Source organism: Taudactylus pleione, unplaced genomic scaffold (assembly GCF_031769625.1).
Source record: "Taudactylus pleione unplaced genomic scaffold, aTauple2 ptg000400l, whole genome shotgun sequence".
Classification (NCBI taxonomy): domain Eukaryota; kingdom Metazoa; phylum Chordata; class Amphibia; order Anura; family Myobatrachidae; genus Taudactylus; species Taudactylus pleione.
Window position 1 is genome coordinate 3423632 of NW_028284802.1, and position 16446 is coordinate 3440077.

Genomic DNA, 16446 nt, shown 5'->3' on the forward strand with positions numbered 1-16446 from the left:
TGGTGGAGCTCCGTGGTGCCGCTGAGCAGCTTCTGTTGCAACCTGTTACCTCTGTGATCTCCTTGGCTGCTGTCGATTCTGGAGTGTGAGAAATCAACCACCCGCGTTTCTCACTATTCTGACCTTTCATTACTCATTGTGACCTGATGGTGTGGCCGCATACCTGGGGTGTTGTGTGGTGCCCTGAGCGCCCTATCGCCCTGCAATTGATCCTGACGGGTGACCCCTGCAAAGATATCTCCCACTGACTCCAGTGGAAGCGGTTGGTGAACACTGCATCTGATACCCCTTCTGCCTGACTTTCCTTCACTGCAAGATAGAGTTGTTCTGACTCGGCTGCTGATCGGAGGATAACTGGAGCTGGTGGCTGGCTGCTTCACCTTGTTGTCACTCGGAGCGCATCTCTGGCTCTGTTATCTATCCCCCAATACCTAGGGGAGTGAACCCTGAGCGGTATTGTTTCTGCCTAACAGTGCTTACTGGCGGCTGCCTTACTGAGATACCTGGACATTCTCCCTGACTGCATATCTGGTCGGTAACTTGCGGATCCCTGTCAATCTTATCTGCATACTTACTTGCGGCTCCTGGGTGCTGAGGAGGCTCCGCTGATCCTGACCCTGGTGACTCGTGGGTTGCTGCTGACCTGACTTTCTATTTTTGCTGTCTCGGGAGACGGTGGGAGTCAGGGTGATCAGCTTGCTGCACTTCGCTGATTCTCTGGCTGACCTTGGACTTCATTGTGCCCGAGCTGAAAGTCTGATAAGTAACATAGCTGAATATATGTGCTTACTCTTCTCTTTGTTCCTCTCCCACAATATCGTTTGTCCCCTCTCCCCCCCCCCTTCCTTTCTTTTCTCCTTTTAGGATTGCAAATATAATTAAATGATATATGTTTTTTTTTTTTTTTTAAGTTTTAAGTATATTGTACTCTGAATAGTAAAGTTACAACTTTGTATATTATCTGTATTGTATCTGATCTAACCATAGTTCATTGCTGCCATCTAATGGTCAAAGTGACAAACAACAGTATCCAATTTGAATCTGTATACTGATGGTTATTTGGTATTATATATAAATCATCAATGTAGTATTGCGGCCACATAGTGGCAGAAATGATAGTAAATTTTGTTAGTTTCACTTTACAGTACACGGTATATCATGGAACCTTTCTAGGGCTTCAGCACATAGAGGAATGCAATTCAATTATTCCTGCTCAGACAATGTGATGCATATTTTTGAGTCTTCATAATATGTTTACAACATAGTGGTGGTTCGTGCACATCTACTCCTGTACTTTGGTATATCTCTTGCTAATTTAGTGCCCTGTTGAAGAATTTAGAATTTTCCAGACCATATTAACTGTTAAGGATCTACTTTGAGTAGAATTTTCAGGGGATCTCTCGTTAGGTTATGGACAGATACGTCCGCAAGTCTACTCCCGCTGCATCTTCACAAGGGTCAACGAGTAAAATGGGTAAGGTGTCTAAAACTCCAGCTAAGGTTACTCCTCCTTCTCCAACACGTAGTGACACTGCTGATATAGAACCTGAGGAAGCTACAATTTTCGGTCATCATTCTCAGAGTCCATCGTCAGTTGCAGAAACTGCTCAGGAAATTTCTAAAATACTAATGCCTCTAATAGATAAAAACCTGGATTCCCTCCAGTCATCATTTGACGCTGCACTTGCTAAAATAGATTCAAATACCTCCATGATATGCCACAAACTGTAGGTACGCAATCAGAAAGCGTACAATCGCTTTTAGTCAAAATTGATTATATGGAAAATAGATTTCGAAGAAGTAATTTGAGGTTTATTGGGGTACCTGAGCAAATAACTGGCCAGGCTCTGGTTCAACTGATAGCCCACAAAATCCCTGCAGCCCTAAATTTATCAGAGGATTCCATCTTGCCTCATGTAGAGAGGGTCCATAGAATAGGTCCAGAAAGACCAGCGCCTAACTCACGGTCTAGACCGGTGATTGCAAAGTATCTAGACTATCGAATGAAAGAAAGGATACTTGCTGCGTATAGAAAGACATCCACACTAATGATAGATGGTTTTAAGGTGCTCATATTCCAAGATTTTTCAGCAGCAGTTACACAGAAAAGACGGGAGTTTTCGGATGTGTGCAAATTATTGTATGAGCGTAACACTAGATTTGCTTTACTATACCCAGCCAAGCTGAGAGTGGAAGATGGCGTCATTTTGGTGTGGGAATGGACAGAGCTCGCTCACTACAACGATCACCAAATAGATGATCAGATAACTGATATAGCAACAATTTAGGGTATGACTCTAATTTCAAAATAACCACGATCATCCCTAGGAGTAGATTATTTATCTACATTTGATGTTATTTTGTAAAAAGATAACTAATATTGAATGCCACTACGTCTAATTGACATAAAGGAGCATTCCTCGTTTCAGTGAGGATTTTCTATTGTACTGCTACACGTTTTGTTTATTACTTTATAAGTGATATTTAGTAGTTGTGGTGTGAATCACAGGTTGCAAGTGATGAACACCACATTGAAATATTGTAGAGAAAATAAAAGAAAAGGGTGCAAGGGGCATTGCACAGAAATGTATAATACATCTATTTTTCTATGGTTTGTTTTTTTTCTTTATTTTAATTTTTTTTTTGGTTCTCTCTCATTCTCTCTCTCCCCCCTGGAGGACTCCAGGGTTGGAGGGTTCGCATTCTTCAAAAGAAGTGGTCTCCGCTTGCTGGGACGGAGTGCCACGCTTTAACTTAATACTGTTCTTAGACTGTTTTATCCCACAGCAAGGTATTGGATAGACATGTCTAGCGACATGAGTACTGGAAAAACCGGGTCTTCGGTTGGTAAGTTGAAATTTTTATCCTGGAATATTGGGGGTTTGAACTCCACTATTAAACGCAAAAGAGTAATACTCATTTAAAAAAATTTAAGTCTGATATAATATTCTTGCAGGAAATGCATTGGGCAGAGGGAGATATTTCCACTTTGAGGGCCCCCTGGATAGGGGAATGTGTTAAGGCTAGCTGCAGTAGAAAGATCAGGGGGGTGGCCATAATATTTCAAAGGAATATGCAATATTCTATTATAAATACCATAGCTGATCCTAATGGTAGATTCTTGATTATTGATGTGGAGATTTGGGGTACCTGTTCTACTCTGGTAAACTTGTATGCGCCAAATGTTTCACCTCAAGAGTTTATAGGCAGGGTGATGGACATCTTGGCACAACGTACTAATTATGCATTGATAGTGGCAGGAGATTTCAATTCGGTAGAGAATCCCTCATTAGACAGACAACCGACTCCACGATCATCTAATATGACAATATGGAGACAATTCCAATCTTTAAAAGCAAACCATGAAATTACGGATGTTTGGAGGTTGTTGAACCCTACAGATAAATCATATACCTTTTACTCTGCTGTCTATAAATCTTGGTCGAGAATTGACTTGTTTCTAGTCTCAGATAGCCTGGTATCTAAAATACAGGATTCCAGATTGCATTCAATTTTAATATCTGACCATGCGTCTATTACGATATCCTTAAGTTTAACGCAGTCATCGAGGGGCTTGAAACATTGGCAGTTTCTGTCTTATTTGTACACTAAATTTAAAGATTACCTACTTACACTGGATGAATTTTCAAGACGACAATATAGAGGCGTGGGATACACCAACAATTTTTTGGGGTGCATCTAAGGCTGTAATGCGGAGACAGATCATGGCTTTTGTCTCTTGCCAATGAAAGGCAGAGGCTGCTGTATATTAGGGGTGAGCGGGTTCGGATTTCTGAAATCCGAACCCCCCCGAGCCCCCCCGATCCGAGTCCGATCCGAGTCAGGCTCGACTTTTCCCGCCTGACTCGGATCTGACATCGAGGCAAAACGTCATCATCCCGCCTTCCGAGTCTCGCGGGTTTTGGATTCTATATAAGGTACCCGCGTCGGCGCCATTTTCTCACTCGGCTGTGGACAGTGAAGAGGGAGGGTGGGAGTTAGTGCTGTGTAGTGTAGTGTAGTGTAGTGCTGCTGTTGTCCACTACTTCAAAGTCCATAGGGGCTGGCTGTGTTGTGCTGTGCTGCTGTTGTTAATAGGGGCTGTGTCCACTACTTCAAAGTCCATAGGGGCTGGCTGGACTGTGTTGTGCAGTCAGTTCTCCATAGGGGCTGTGTCCACTCCAAAGTCCTGTGCAGTGTCCCAGTCCTAAAGGGGTGCTGTAGTGTTGTCCAGGGGGTGCTCTGTCCATCAGGGGTGCTCCCCCAAGTGCTAAAAAAATAATATATTTTCTGTGTTTGTGAATTGTGTGCGCAGTAGCCGCACGTGCATCAACAAAGTAGTGCCAAGCGTGCGCCTGTGTCATAAGTAAAGGGCCGGCTGGCTTGACCGTTAAAGGGTGCTGTAACCCCCGAAAGTACACTCCAGTCCAAACCAAAAAAAAATTATTTTCTGTGTTTGTGAATTGTGTGCGCAGTAGCCGCACGTGCATCAACAAAGTAGTGCCAAGCGTGCGCCTGTGTCATAAGTAAAGGGCCGGCTGGCTTGACCATTAAGGGTGCTGTAACCCCCGAAAGTACACTCCAGTCCAAACCAAAAAAAAAATTATTTTCTGTGTTTGTGAATTGTGTGCGCAGTAGCCGCACGTGCATCAACAAAGTAGTGCCAAGCGTGCGCCTGTGTCATAAGTAAAGGGCCGGCTGGCTTGATCGTTAAGGGTGCTGTAACCCCCGAAAGTACACTCCAGTCCAAACCAAAAAAAAAATTATTTTCTGTGTTTGTGAATTGTGTGCGCAGTAGCCGCACGTGCATCAACAAAGTAGTGCCAAACGTGCGCCTGTGTCATAAGTAAAGGGCCGGCTGGCTTGACCGTTAAGGGTGCTGTAACCCCCGAAAGTACACTCCAGTCCAAACCAAAAAAAAAATTATTTTCTGTGTTTGTGAATTGTGTGCGCAGTAGCCGCACGTGCATCAACAAAGTAGTGCCAAACGTGCGCCTGTGTCATAAGTAAAGGGCCGGCTGGCTTGACCGTTAAGGGTGCTGTAACCCCCGAAAGTACACTCCAGTCCAAACCCAAAAAAAAATTATTTTCTGTGTTTGTGAATTGTGTGCGCAGTAGCCGCACGTGCATCAACAAAGTAGTGCCAAGCGTGCGCCTGTGTCATAAGTAAAGGGCCGGCTGGCTTGACCGTTAAGGGTGCTGTAACCCCCGAAAGTACACTCCAGTCCAAACCAAAAAAAAAATTATTTTCTGTGTTTGTGAATTGTGTGCGCAGTAGCCGCACGTGCATCAACAAAGTAGTGCCAAGCGTGCGCCTGTGTCATAAGTAAAGGGCCGGCTGGCTTGACCGTTAAGGGTGCTGTAACCCCCGAAAGTACACTCCAGTCCAAACCTAAAAAAAAATTATTTTCTGTGTTTGTGAATTGTGTGCGCAGTAGCCGCACGTGCATCAACAAAGTAGTGCCAAGCGTGCGCCTGTGTCATAAGTAAAGGGCCAGCTGGCTTGACCGTTAAAGGGTGCTGTAACCCCCGAAAGTACACTCCAGTCCAAACCAAAAAAAAATTATTTTCTGTGTTTGTGAATTGTGTGCGCAGTAGCCGCACGTGCATCAACAAAGTAGTGCCAAGCGTGCGCCTGTGTCATAAGTAAAGGGCCGGCTTGCTTGACCGTTAAGGGTGCTGTAACCCCTGAAAGTACACTCCAGTCCAAACCTAAAAAAAAATTATTTTCTGTGTTTGTGAATTGTGTGCGCAGTAGCCGCACGTGCATCAACAAAGTAGTGCCAAGCGTGCGCCTGTGTCATAAGTAAAGGGCCGGCTGGCTTGACCGTTAAGGGTGCTGTAACCCCCGAAAGTACACTCCAGTCCAAACCAAAAAAAAAATTATTTTCTGTGTTTGTGAATTGTGTGCGCAGTAGCCGCACGTGCATCAACAAAGTAGTGCCAAGCGTGCGCCTGTGTCATAAGTAAAGGGCCGGCTGGCTTGACCGTTAAGGGTGCTGTAACCCCCGAAAGTACACTCCAGTCCAAACCTAAAAAAAAATTATTTTCTGTGTTTGTGAATTGTGTGCGCAGTAGCCGCACGTGCATCAACAAAGTAGTGCCAAGCGTGCGCCTGTGTCATAAGTAAAGGGCCGGCTGGCTTGACCGTTAAAGGGTGCTGTAACCCCCGAAAGTACACTCCAGTCCAAACCAAAAAAAAATTATTTTCTGTGTTTGTGAATTGTGTGCGCAGTAGCCGCACGTGCATCAACAAAGTAGTGCCAAGCGTGCGCCTGTGTCATAAGTAAAGGGCCGGCTGGCTTGACCGTTAAAGGGTGCTGTAACCCCCGAAAGTACACTCCAGTCCAAACCAAAAAAAAATTATTTTCTGTGTTTGTGAATTGTGTGCGCAGTAGCCGCACGTGCATCAACAAAGTAGTGCCAAGCGTGCGCCTGTGTCATAAGTAAAGGGCCGGCTGACTTGACCGTTAAAGGGTGCTGTAACCCCCAAAGTACACTCCAGTCCAAACCAAAAAAAAATTATTTTCTGTGTTTGTGAATTGTGTGCGCAGTAGCCGCACGTGCATCAACAAAGTAGTGTCAAGAGTGCGCCTGTGTCATAAGTAAAGGGCCGGCTGGCTTGACCGTTAAAGGGTGCTGTAACCCACAAAGTACACTCCAGTCCAAACCAAAAAAAAAATTATTTTCTGTGTTTAGCCGCACGTATATATCAAATCGATATAACATAAATGGAGGACCAAACTTTCTCCGATAAAAATAAAATAGAGAAAGATCAAGAACCACTTCCTCCTAGTGCTGAAGCTGCTGCCACTAGTCATGACATAGACGATAACATGCCATCAACGTCGTCTGCCAAGGCCGATGCCCAATGTCATAGTAGAGGGCACATACAATCCCAAATGGCAAAGTTCAGGAAAATGACCTTGAAAAAGACATTTAAATCAGCTGAAGAGAAACGTAAACTTGCCAATATGCCATTTACGACACGGAGTGGCAAGGAACGGCTAAGGTCGATCCCTAGTATGTTCATGACTAGTGGTTCAGCTTCACATGACGATGGAAGCACTCCTCCCACTAAAAAAATCAAAAGAGTTAAGCTGGCAAAAGCACAGCGAAGAACTGTGCTTTCTAAGAAGATATCACAAATCCCCAAGGAGAGTCCAAGTGTGGTGGTGGTTGCGATGCCTGACCTTCCCAGCACTGGACGGGAAGAGGTGGCTCTTTCCACCATTTGCACGCCCCCTGCAAGTGCTGAAAGGAGCACCCACAGTCCACTTGCTGATATGCAAATTGAAGATGTCACTGTTGAAGTACAACAGGATGAGGATACTGGTGTAGCTGGCGCTGAGGAGGAAGTTGGCGAGGAGGATTCTGATGGTGATGTGGTTTGTTTAAATCAGGCTCCGGGGGAGACAGTTGTTGTCCGTGGGATGAAAAAGCCCATCACGGTCATGCCTGGGCAGAAGACCAAACATTCCACCTCTTTGGTCTGGCAATATTTCTATCCAAATCCGGACAACAACTGTCTTGCCATATGTACCATATGTAAAGGTGAAATAAGTAGGGGTAGGGACGTCAACCACCTAGGAACATCCTCCCTTATACGGCACCTGCAGCGCGTTCATAAAAAGTTACTGTCAAGTTCAGAAACTTTGGCTCAGACCGTAAGCAGTCCAGGGACACCTAAATCCCGTTGTCCTGTTGTATCCAAGCGCCTGCAAACCACACCGTCAACTCCCTCCTCGTCAATTTCCTCCTTAGTCAGGATCGGAAGTAGTCCTGCAGGCCATATCACTGGCATGACTGACTCTCCTATCCGGGATTCCTCCGGAGGATCCTGCATTGCTACGCCTACTGCTGCCGCTGCTGCTGTTGCTGCTGCTGCTGGGAGTCGTTCATCATCCCAGAGAGGAAGTAGGAACACCACTACTTTTACTAAACAATTGACCCTCCAACAGTCCTTAGCGAGGAGGATGAAGTACGACAGCAGTCATCCTGAAGCAAAACGTATAACTGAGGCCTTGACTGCTATGTTGGTGTTAGACGTGCGTCCTGTATCCGCCATTAGTGCAGTGGGATTTAGACAATTGATGGAGGTAGTGTGTCCCCGGTTCCAAATCCCGTCTAGATTCCACTTCACTAGGCAGGCGATACCGAGACTGTACAGAAACGTCAGAAAAAGTGTCCTCAGTGTCCTGAAAAATGCCGTTGTACACAATGTCCACTTAACCACGGACATGTGGACAAGTGGAACAGGGCAGACTAAGGACTATATGACTGTGACAGCCCACTGGGTAGATGTATCACCTTACGCAGCAACAGCAGCAGCGTCACCAGTAGCAGCATCTCAGAAACGCCAGCTCGTTACAAGGCAGGCTACGCTGTGTATCACCGGTTTCAGTAAGAGGCACACCGCCGACAACCTCTTAGAGAAACTGAGGGAAATCATCGCCCAGTGGCTTACCCCACTTAGACTCTCCTGGGGATTTGTGATATCTGACAACGCCACCAATATTGTGCGGGCATTACATCTGGGCAAATTCCAGCACGTCCCATGTTTTGCTCACACAATAAACTTGGTGGTGCAGAATTTTCTGAAAAGCGACAGGGGCGTGCAGGAGACGCTTTGGGTGGCCCGAAAAATTTCTGGCCACTTTCGCCATTCAGCGACTGCGTGCCGAAGACTGGAGCGCCAGCAAACACTCTTGAACCTGCCCCGCCATCACCTGAAGCAAGAGGTTGTGACGCGGTGGAACTCAACCCTCTATATGCTTCAGAGGATGGAGGAGCAGCAAAAGGCCATACAAGCCTATACATCCACCTATGACATAGGCAAAGGAGGGGGTATGCACCTGACTCAAGCGCAGTGGAGAATGATTTCCGTGTTGTGCAAGGTTCTTCAGCCCTTCGAACTTGCCACACGTGAAGTCAGTTCAGACACTGCCAGCTTGAGTCAGGTCATTCCCCTCATCAGGCTTTTGCAGAAGCAGCTGGAGAAAGTGAAGGAGGAGCTAAGACGGAGCGATTCCGCTCGGCATGTGGGACTTGTGGATGAAGCCCTTCATTCGCTTTGCCAGGATTCCAGGGTGGTCAATCTGTTGAAATCAGACCACTACATTTTGGCCACCGTGCTCGATCCTAGGTTTAAAGCCTATGTGGTGTCTCTCTTTCCGGCCGACACAAGCCTGCAGAGGTGCAAAGACCTGCTGGTGAACACACTGTCAGCTGAAGCGGAACGTGACACGTCAACGGCTCCTTCATTTTCTCCCGCAACTGGGGCTGCCAGGAAAAAACTTAGGTATCCTAAGCAACCCGCTGGCGGTGATGCAGGGCAGGCAGGACCAAGTTTGGACATCTGGTCCGGACTGAAGGACCTGGCAACAATTTCTGACATGTCTACTGTCACTGCATATGATACTGTCACCATTGACAGAATGGTGGAGGATTACATCGGTGACAGCATCCAAGTAGGCATGTCAGACAGTCCATACCTGTACTGGCAGGAAAAAGAGGCAATTTGGAGGCCCCTGTACAAACTGGCTCTATTTTACCTGAGTTGCCCCCCCTCCAGTGTGTACTCCGAAAGAGTGTTTAGTGCAGCCGGGAACCTTGTCAGCGAAAGGCGTAGGAGGTTGCTTCCACAGAATGTGGAGAAGATGATGTTCATCAAAATGAATTATCAGCTCTTCCAGGGAGACCAGCCTCCAGAACGTACAGAGGGACCTGTGGTGGTGGATTCAAGTGGGGACGAGTTAATACTTTGTGAGGATGAGGATGTACACACTGAAGAGGGTGAGGAATCGGTGGATGAGGAGGATGAGGATGACATCTTGCCTCCGTAGAGCCAGTTTGTGCAGGGACACATTAATTGCCAGCTTGTTTTGTGGGGGCCCAAACGAACCAATCATTTCAGCCACAGTTGTGTGGCAGACCCTGGCGCTGAAATGATTGATTTGTTAAAGTGTGCATGTCCTGTTTATACAACATAAGGGTGGGTGGGAGGGCCCAAGGACAATTCCATCTTGCACCTCTTTTTTTCTTTGCATTATGTACAGTTTGGGGCCTAGTTTTTCTAACTGCCATCCTGTCTGCCACTGCAGTGTCACTCCTAGATGGGTCACGTGTTTGTGCCGCCCACTCGTGTCGCTTAGCATAGTCATCCAGCTACCTCGGTGCAACCTTTTGGACATAAAAACACTATTGTGAGGTGTGAGGTGTTCAGAATAGACTGGAAATGAGTGGAAATTAAGGTTATTGAGGTTAATAATAGCATAGGAGCAGAAAAACCTACAAATTCTGTGATTTTAGCTGTTTTTATGCTTTTTTTCAAAAAAATACAGATCCAAAACACAAAACCCAGAACCCAAAACACGGAAGGGTGGTTTTGGCAAAACCAATCCAGATCCAAAACACGAAGAAAGATCCAGATCCAAAACCAAAACACAAAACACGAAAAGTGGCCGGTGCACACCCCTACTGTATATAAATCAATGTCAGAGGCCCTCACCTTAGCGTTACAAAATTATATAGCAGACCCTACTGAAGTTTCTCGGGAAACGTATGTTCAGGCGAAACAACTCTTAGAATCACACCTTTCATCCCAAGCTAAAAAGGATGTATTGTTTACTAAGCATACATTTTATAGATGGGGGAATAAGGCTGGAAAGTTGCTTGCCAACATGTCTAAGCCCTGGCGTAAAAGAACGTACATCACAGCCATTAAAGATCCGCATACTAATGCTTTAATCACTACGAATGTTGAGATTATGAGCAAGTTTGAAGAGTACTATAGGGACTTATATAGAGACCTTTCTTTTGATCAGTCTCGATATGATGCTTTGATCCCTGATGACTTGTTGCCTTTACTGACTATAGAACAACAGGAGGCACTTTCTGGGAAAATAACACTAGATGAAGTGCTGTCAGTTATATCACAGTTACAACTTGGGAAATCACCAGGCCCAGACGGTTTCTCAAACGAATATTATAACATATTGCGGCATCAGATGGCCCCGATTTTAGTGGATTTGTTTAATGACATAATAGACAATAATTCTCCATTCCCATATTTCACAAATACTACTACAGTATTGATCCCCAAACCTCAAAAGGATGTACAAAAATTAGAATCATACCGACCTATCAGTTTATTAAATACGGACGCGAAATTATTAGCTAAACCTATGGCAAATCGCTTACAAACTATTTTGCCAGAACTACTAACTCCCCATCAATTGGGTTTTGTAAAAGGGCGCCACTCAGTTCGCGGAGTTAGAGCGGCTATAGCTGCAGTGGCAGTGTCAGCAGGGGTATTTGTCGTGTACTACATCAAATGCCCATGTGGTTTATTTTATGTTGGGAAAACCACACGACAACTGAAGGAACGTATGGCATTGCATCGCTCCAATATTAGGGCAGCCCTTGGGGGCAAAAGTTGTGACCAGCCGGTCGCACATCATTTTTTGTAGCATCGACATAATTTATCTAGTATGAGATATAAAATGATTGATTGGGTGCCTCCATGCACCAGAGGTGGAGATAGAGGTCGCATTTTGCTTCAAAAGGAAGCCAAATGGATTCACATTCTGCAAACAGTACACCCTTTGGCTTAAATGAATATCTCTCTTTTTCGTGTTTTTTATAAACCTAGGTCAGTGGATTAGTGTTTTGCCTCTTTCAGTGCAGCGCATGTATAAACACAGGTTTACACACACATGCATTATTTTTGTGGCATGGTGTGACTTTTTCTACTTTACATTGTATACATTAGCCTGGTTCTCTGTGTTACAGCATCGCGCGCTGCCGTAGTTCTGTTATATTGTTTCATCGAGCCTATTCCTTGTGTTGTGCATCAGATAGTCATGGTGATGGCACTTGGTGTTTGGACCATGCACCCCAGTCCTACACGTGCGCTGGTGTTCCCCGATTGTGACGTCATCAGCATGGGCCACGGCTGGGGAGATCGTGGAGGTGATGGACACTTGGGTGAGTGATCTGCTATATATTACACTGCATTTCTGTTTTTATTCATGTCTTGATAAAAGCACTTATCTGCTGAAACGTTGGCATACAATCTGGCTCTGCCTGGTTCATTGATTCAAGTCGTATAGGCTGTGCAAGTCCTGCTGAGTGCCCTTCAGGTTCTCCCCTTGCATATATATATATATATATACACACACTGCATATACAGTGCATCCAGAAGGTATTCACAGCGCGTCACTTTTTCCACATTTTGTTATCTTCCAGCCTTATTCCAAAATGGAATAAATTCATTTTTGTCCTCAAAATTCTACACACAATACCTCATGATGACAACATGTAAAAAGTTTTTTTGAGATTTTTGCAAATTTAATAATAAAAAAAATAAGAAATCACATGTACATAAGTATTCACGGCCTTTGCCATGAAGCTCAAAATTGAGCTCAGGTGTATCCTGTTTCCTACAGCTTAATTGGAGTCCACCTGTGGTAAATTCAGTTGATTGGACATGATTTTGAAAGGCATACACCTGTCTATATAAGGTCACACACTTGACAGTGCATGTCAGAGCACAAATCAAGCATGAAGTCCAAGGAATTGTCTGTAGACCTCCGAGATAGGATTGTTTCGAGGTACAAATCTGGGGAAGGGTACAGAAAAATATCTGCTAATTTGAAGGTCCCAATGAGCACAGTGGCCTCCATCATCCATAAATGGAAGAAGTTCGGTACCACGAGAACTCTTCCTAGAGTTGGCTGGTCATCTAAACTGAGCGATCGTGGGAGAAGGGTCCTAGTCAGAGAGGTGACCAAGAACCCAAAGGTCACTTTGTCAGAGCTACAGCATTCCTTTATGGAATGAGGAGAACCTTCCAGAAGGACAACCATCTCTGCAGCAATCCACCAATCAGGCCTGTATGGTAGAGTGGCCAGACAGAAGCCACTCCTTAGTAAAAAGCACATGGCAGCCCGCCTGGAGTCTGCCAATATGCACCTGAAGGACTCTCAAACCATGATGAGACAAAGATTGAACTCTTTGGCGTGAATTCCAGGCATTATATTTGGAGGAAACCAGGCACCGCTCATCACCAGGCCAATACCATCCCTACAGTGAAGCATGGTGGTGGCAGCATCATGCTGTGGGGATATTTTTCAGTGGTAGGAACTGGGACACTAGCCAGGATAGAGGGAAAGATGAATGCAGCAATGTACAGAGACATCCTGGATTAAAACCTGCTACAGAGCGCTCTTGACCTCAGACTGGGGTGACGGTTCATCTTTCAGCAGGACAACAACCGTAAGCACACAGCCAAGATATCAAAGGAGTGGTGTCAGGACAAATCTGTGAACGTCCTTGAGTGGCTCAGCCAGAGCCCAGACTTAAATCCAATTGAACATCTCTGGAGAGATCTGAAAATGGCTGTGCATCGACGCTTCCCATCCAACCTGATGGAGCTTGAGAGGTGCTGCAAAGAGGAATGGGCAAAACTGCTAAAAGATAGGTGTGCCAAGCTTATGTCACCATATTCAAAAAGACTTGAGGCTGTAATTGCTGCCAAAGGTGCATCAACAAAGTATTGAGCAAAGGTTGTGAAAACTTATGTACATGTGATTTCTTAGGTTGTTTTTTTTAATTAAATTTGCAAAAAACGCAAAAAAACATTTTGCACGTTGTCCTTATGGGGTATTGTGTGCAGAATTTTGAGGACAAAAAGTAATTTATTCCATTTTGGAATAAGGCTGTAAGATAACAAAATGTGGAAAAAGTGAAATGTTGTGAATACTATCCGGATGCACTGTATATATCCAGTTGTAGAGAGAGCACTCACCAGTCTTCTTTTTATGCCAAAGATAAGGGTTTAATTACTCACATATTGTAATGTACAAAGCAGTCAACATTTCAGGCCCCAGGCCCTTTATCAATACCAAAAGATCAAAACATGCATCCCAAGCACAAAACAACACACATCACTTATGGGTCTATATAGACCACACATGTTCATCATACCACACCCCTAGCTAGCAAACCAGAAAGTGCGGGTAAATAATAGGGTTATATAAACATTGTCACATATCCTGATGAAGTTGTATACAAAATTATTCATCAAGGGTACAGTTATATCCAATTTACAGGCAAAAGTGTAATTATAAACCGTATAGAGAGCAGGGACATAATGACCACCATATGTATGTTCTGATTCACAGGAACATGTACAGTACTTATACAAAACAATCAGCTGTAATGGCTCATAGAGGCTTATCCGCACCTACAGACTATACCTGTAAAATATAGCTTATGTTCCGTTAGTGATCACTTCATAACCCAGGATCGCAGACTTAGCCATGCTGTTTCCAAGCAGTCGCATTCCAAAAAACTCATGGAATGCAACCCGGAAGTTCCGTCATGGGCTGTGGCTATGTTCTCTACAGCCGACAGTCAACGTTCCACAGACAGGGAGCGAAAATCAGAACTCTTATCAGAGTCATAGGGATCACTTATTAGCTTAGAAGGCCAGAATAAGAGAACAACTTAGAAATATGTCTGGTATATCACTGACTCTAGTGATGGTGTACATATACAAATTCCTTACTTAAAAAACACACATCTATACAAAAATCATAAATCATAATATTACTAAAGTTGTGGACCATTGAATATAAAAAAAACTTAAACAGGAAACATCAATCTAAACAAAAAATAAAATATGAAAATAAGGAGAGGGAGCTGAAAACATTATATTAGTTTTTAGATGAACATATTCAAAAGGTTCATCTCATTCAGGCCCCTAGGGGCCACAGTGTCCAATATATGGATCCACTTGGCTTCTTTTTTCAGGAGTAGTAGATCTCTGTCACATCCTCTAGCCTGGGGAGGGATTCAGTCAATGAGCATAAGCATAATTATCAGCGTAAGGTGGACACCTGATGTCCCATCTTGAGGAAATGTAAAGCCACAGGCTTATCCGTGGCACCTGTATTATAGGCAAGTCTGATGGAAGATCGGTGCTGTGACATCCTTTCTCTAAAAGTACGGATGGTCTTGCCTATATACATCAATCCGCAGGGGCAAGTCAAAAAGTAGATTACATGAACCAATTGGCAGGTTAATCTGTAAATCAGATGCATCCCAGGCATTCGAAGCAGCCATTGTTAGGAGATAGCCAGCTCGTCCTGTCCTGAGTTTCTGGGCGCATATCTGGTCTTAACAGAAAATATTTTTAGATTCCAGCATGTTTGACCCTCCTTCTAATAATGCTAGTTTAAAAACCTTTTTTAAGAATTGTTGATCAAGAATGTTGTGAAGAGGCACAAGTCCAAAAACCATTCGATAATTTATCTAAATCAGAGAGAAAGGCATTAAAGTCATTATGTGATGATACCACCATTGTAATCCGCAATGCCGATAAAGGCGGTACAAGATTTTGACAAATATGAAGAGGACATCAAAAAACAACTGTCAGAGACAGATACATATATGAAAATATACTTTGACCCACTTATTAGACTTAAGAGACAAGTTGATGACCTGCTGAGTTTGGGACATGCCCGGGGGTGGATCAGTGAGGATGCGTTAGCTTTTTTTGACTGTGGACCATCCAATTTGTCTAATCCTTTATACACTACCAAAGATTCATAAATCCCTCACTGACCCCCCTGGATGTCCAATTATCTCAGCGAGAGGGTCTTTTCTACAATCAGTGGCCCAGTTTGTGGACCACTACCTACAACCCATTGTAAAATCCACTAATACTTACCTGAAGGACACTGGCCATTTCCTTAAGGAATTGAAACTCTAAGTCCGCGATCCTGGGTTATGAAGTGATCACTAACGGAAACATGCTATATTTTACTGGTATAGTCCGTAGGTGCGGATAAGCCTTTATGAGCCATTACAGCTGATGTTGTGTCTAAGTACATGTTCCTGTGAATCGGAACATAAATATGGTGGTCATTATGTGCCTGTTCTCTATACGGTTTATAATTACACTTTTGCCTGTAAATTGGATATAACTATACCCTTGATGAATAATTTTGCGTACAACCTTAGCAGGATATGTGACAATGTTTATATAACCCTATTATTTACCTGCACTTCCTGGTTTGCTAATAAGGGGTGTGGTATGATGAACATGTGTGGTATATATAGACCCATAAGTGATGTGTGTTTTGTGCTTGGGACGCATGTTTTGATCTTTTGGTCTTGATAAAGGGCCTGGGGCCCGAAATGTCGACCACTTTGTACATTACAATATGTGACTAATTAAACCCTTATCTTCGGCATACAAAGAAGACTGGTGAGTACTCTCTCTACAATTGGATATATGCTGGCTTTGTTTTGGGATTATGCTTAATTTAAATGCCTGAGATAATGCACCCCAGCAAGATTATGATTTTGTGAGTGCCATTCTGACTTTGGATATACAGTATATGGATATATATATATATATATATATATATAATATAT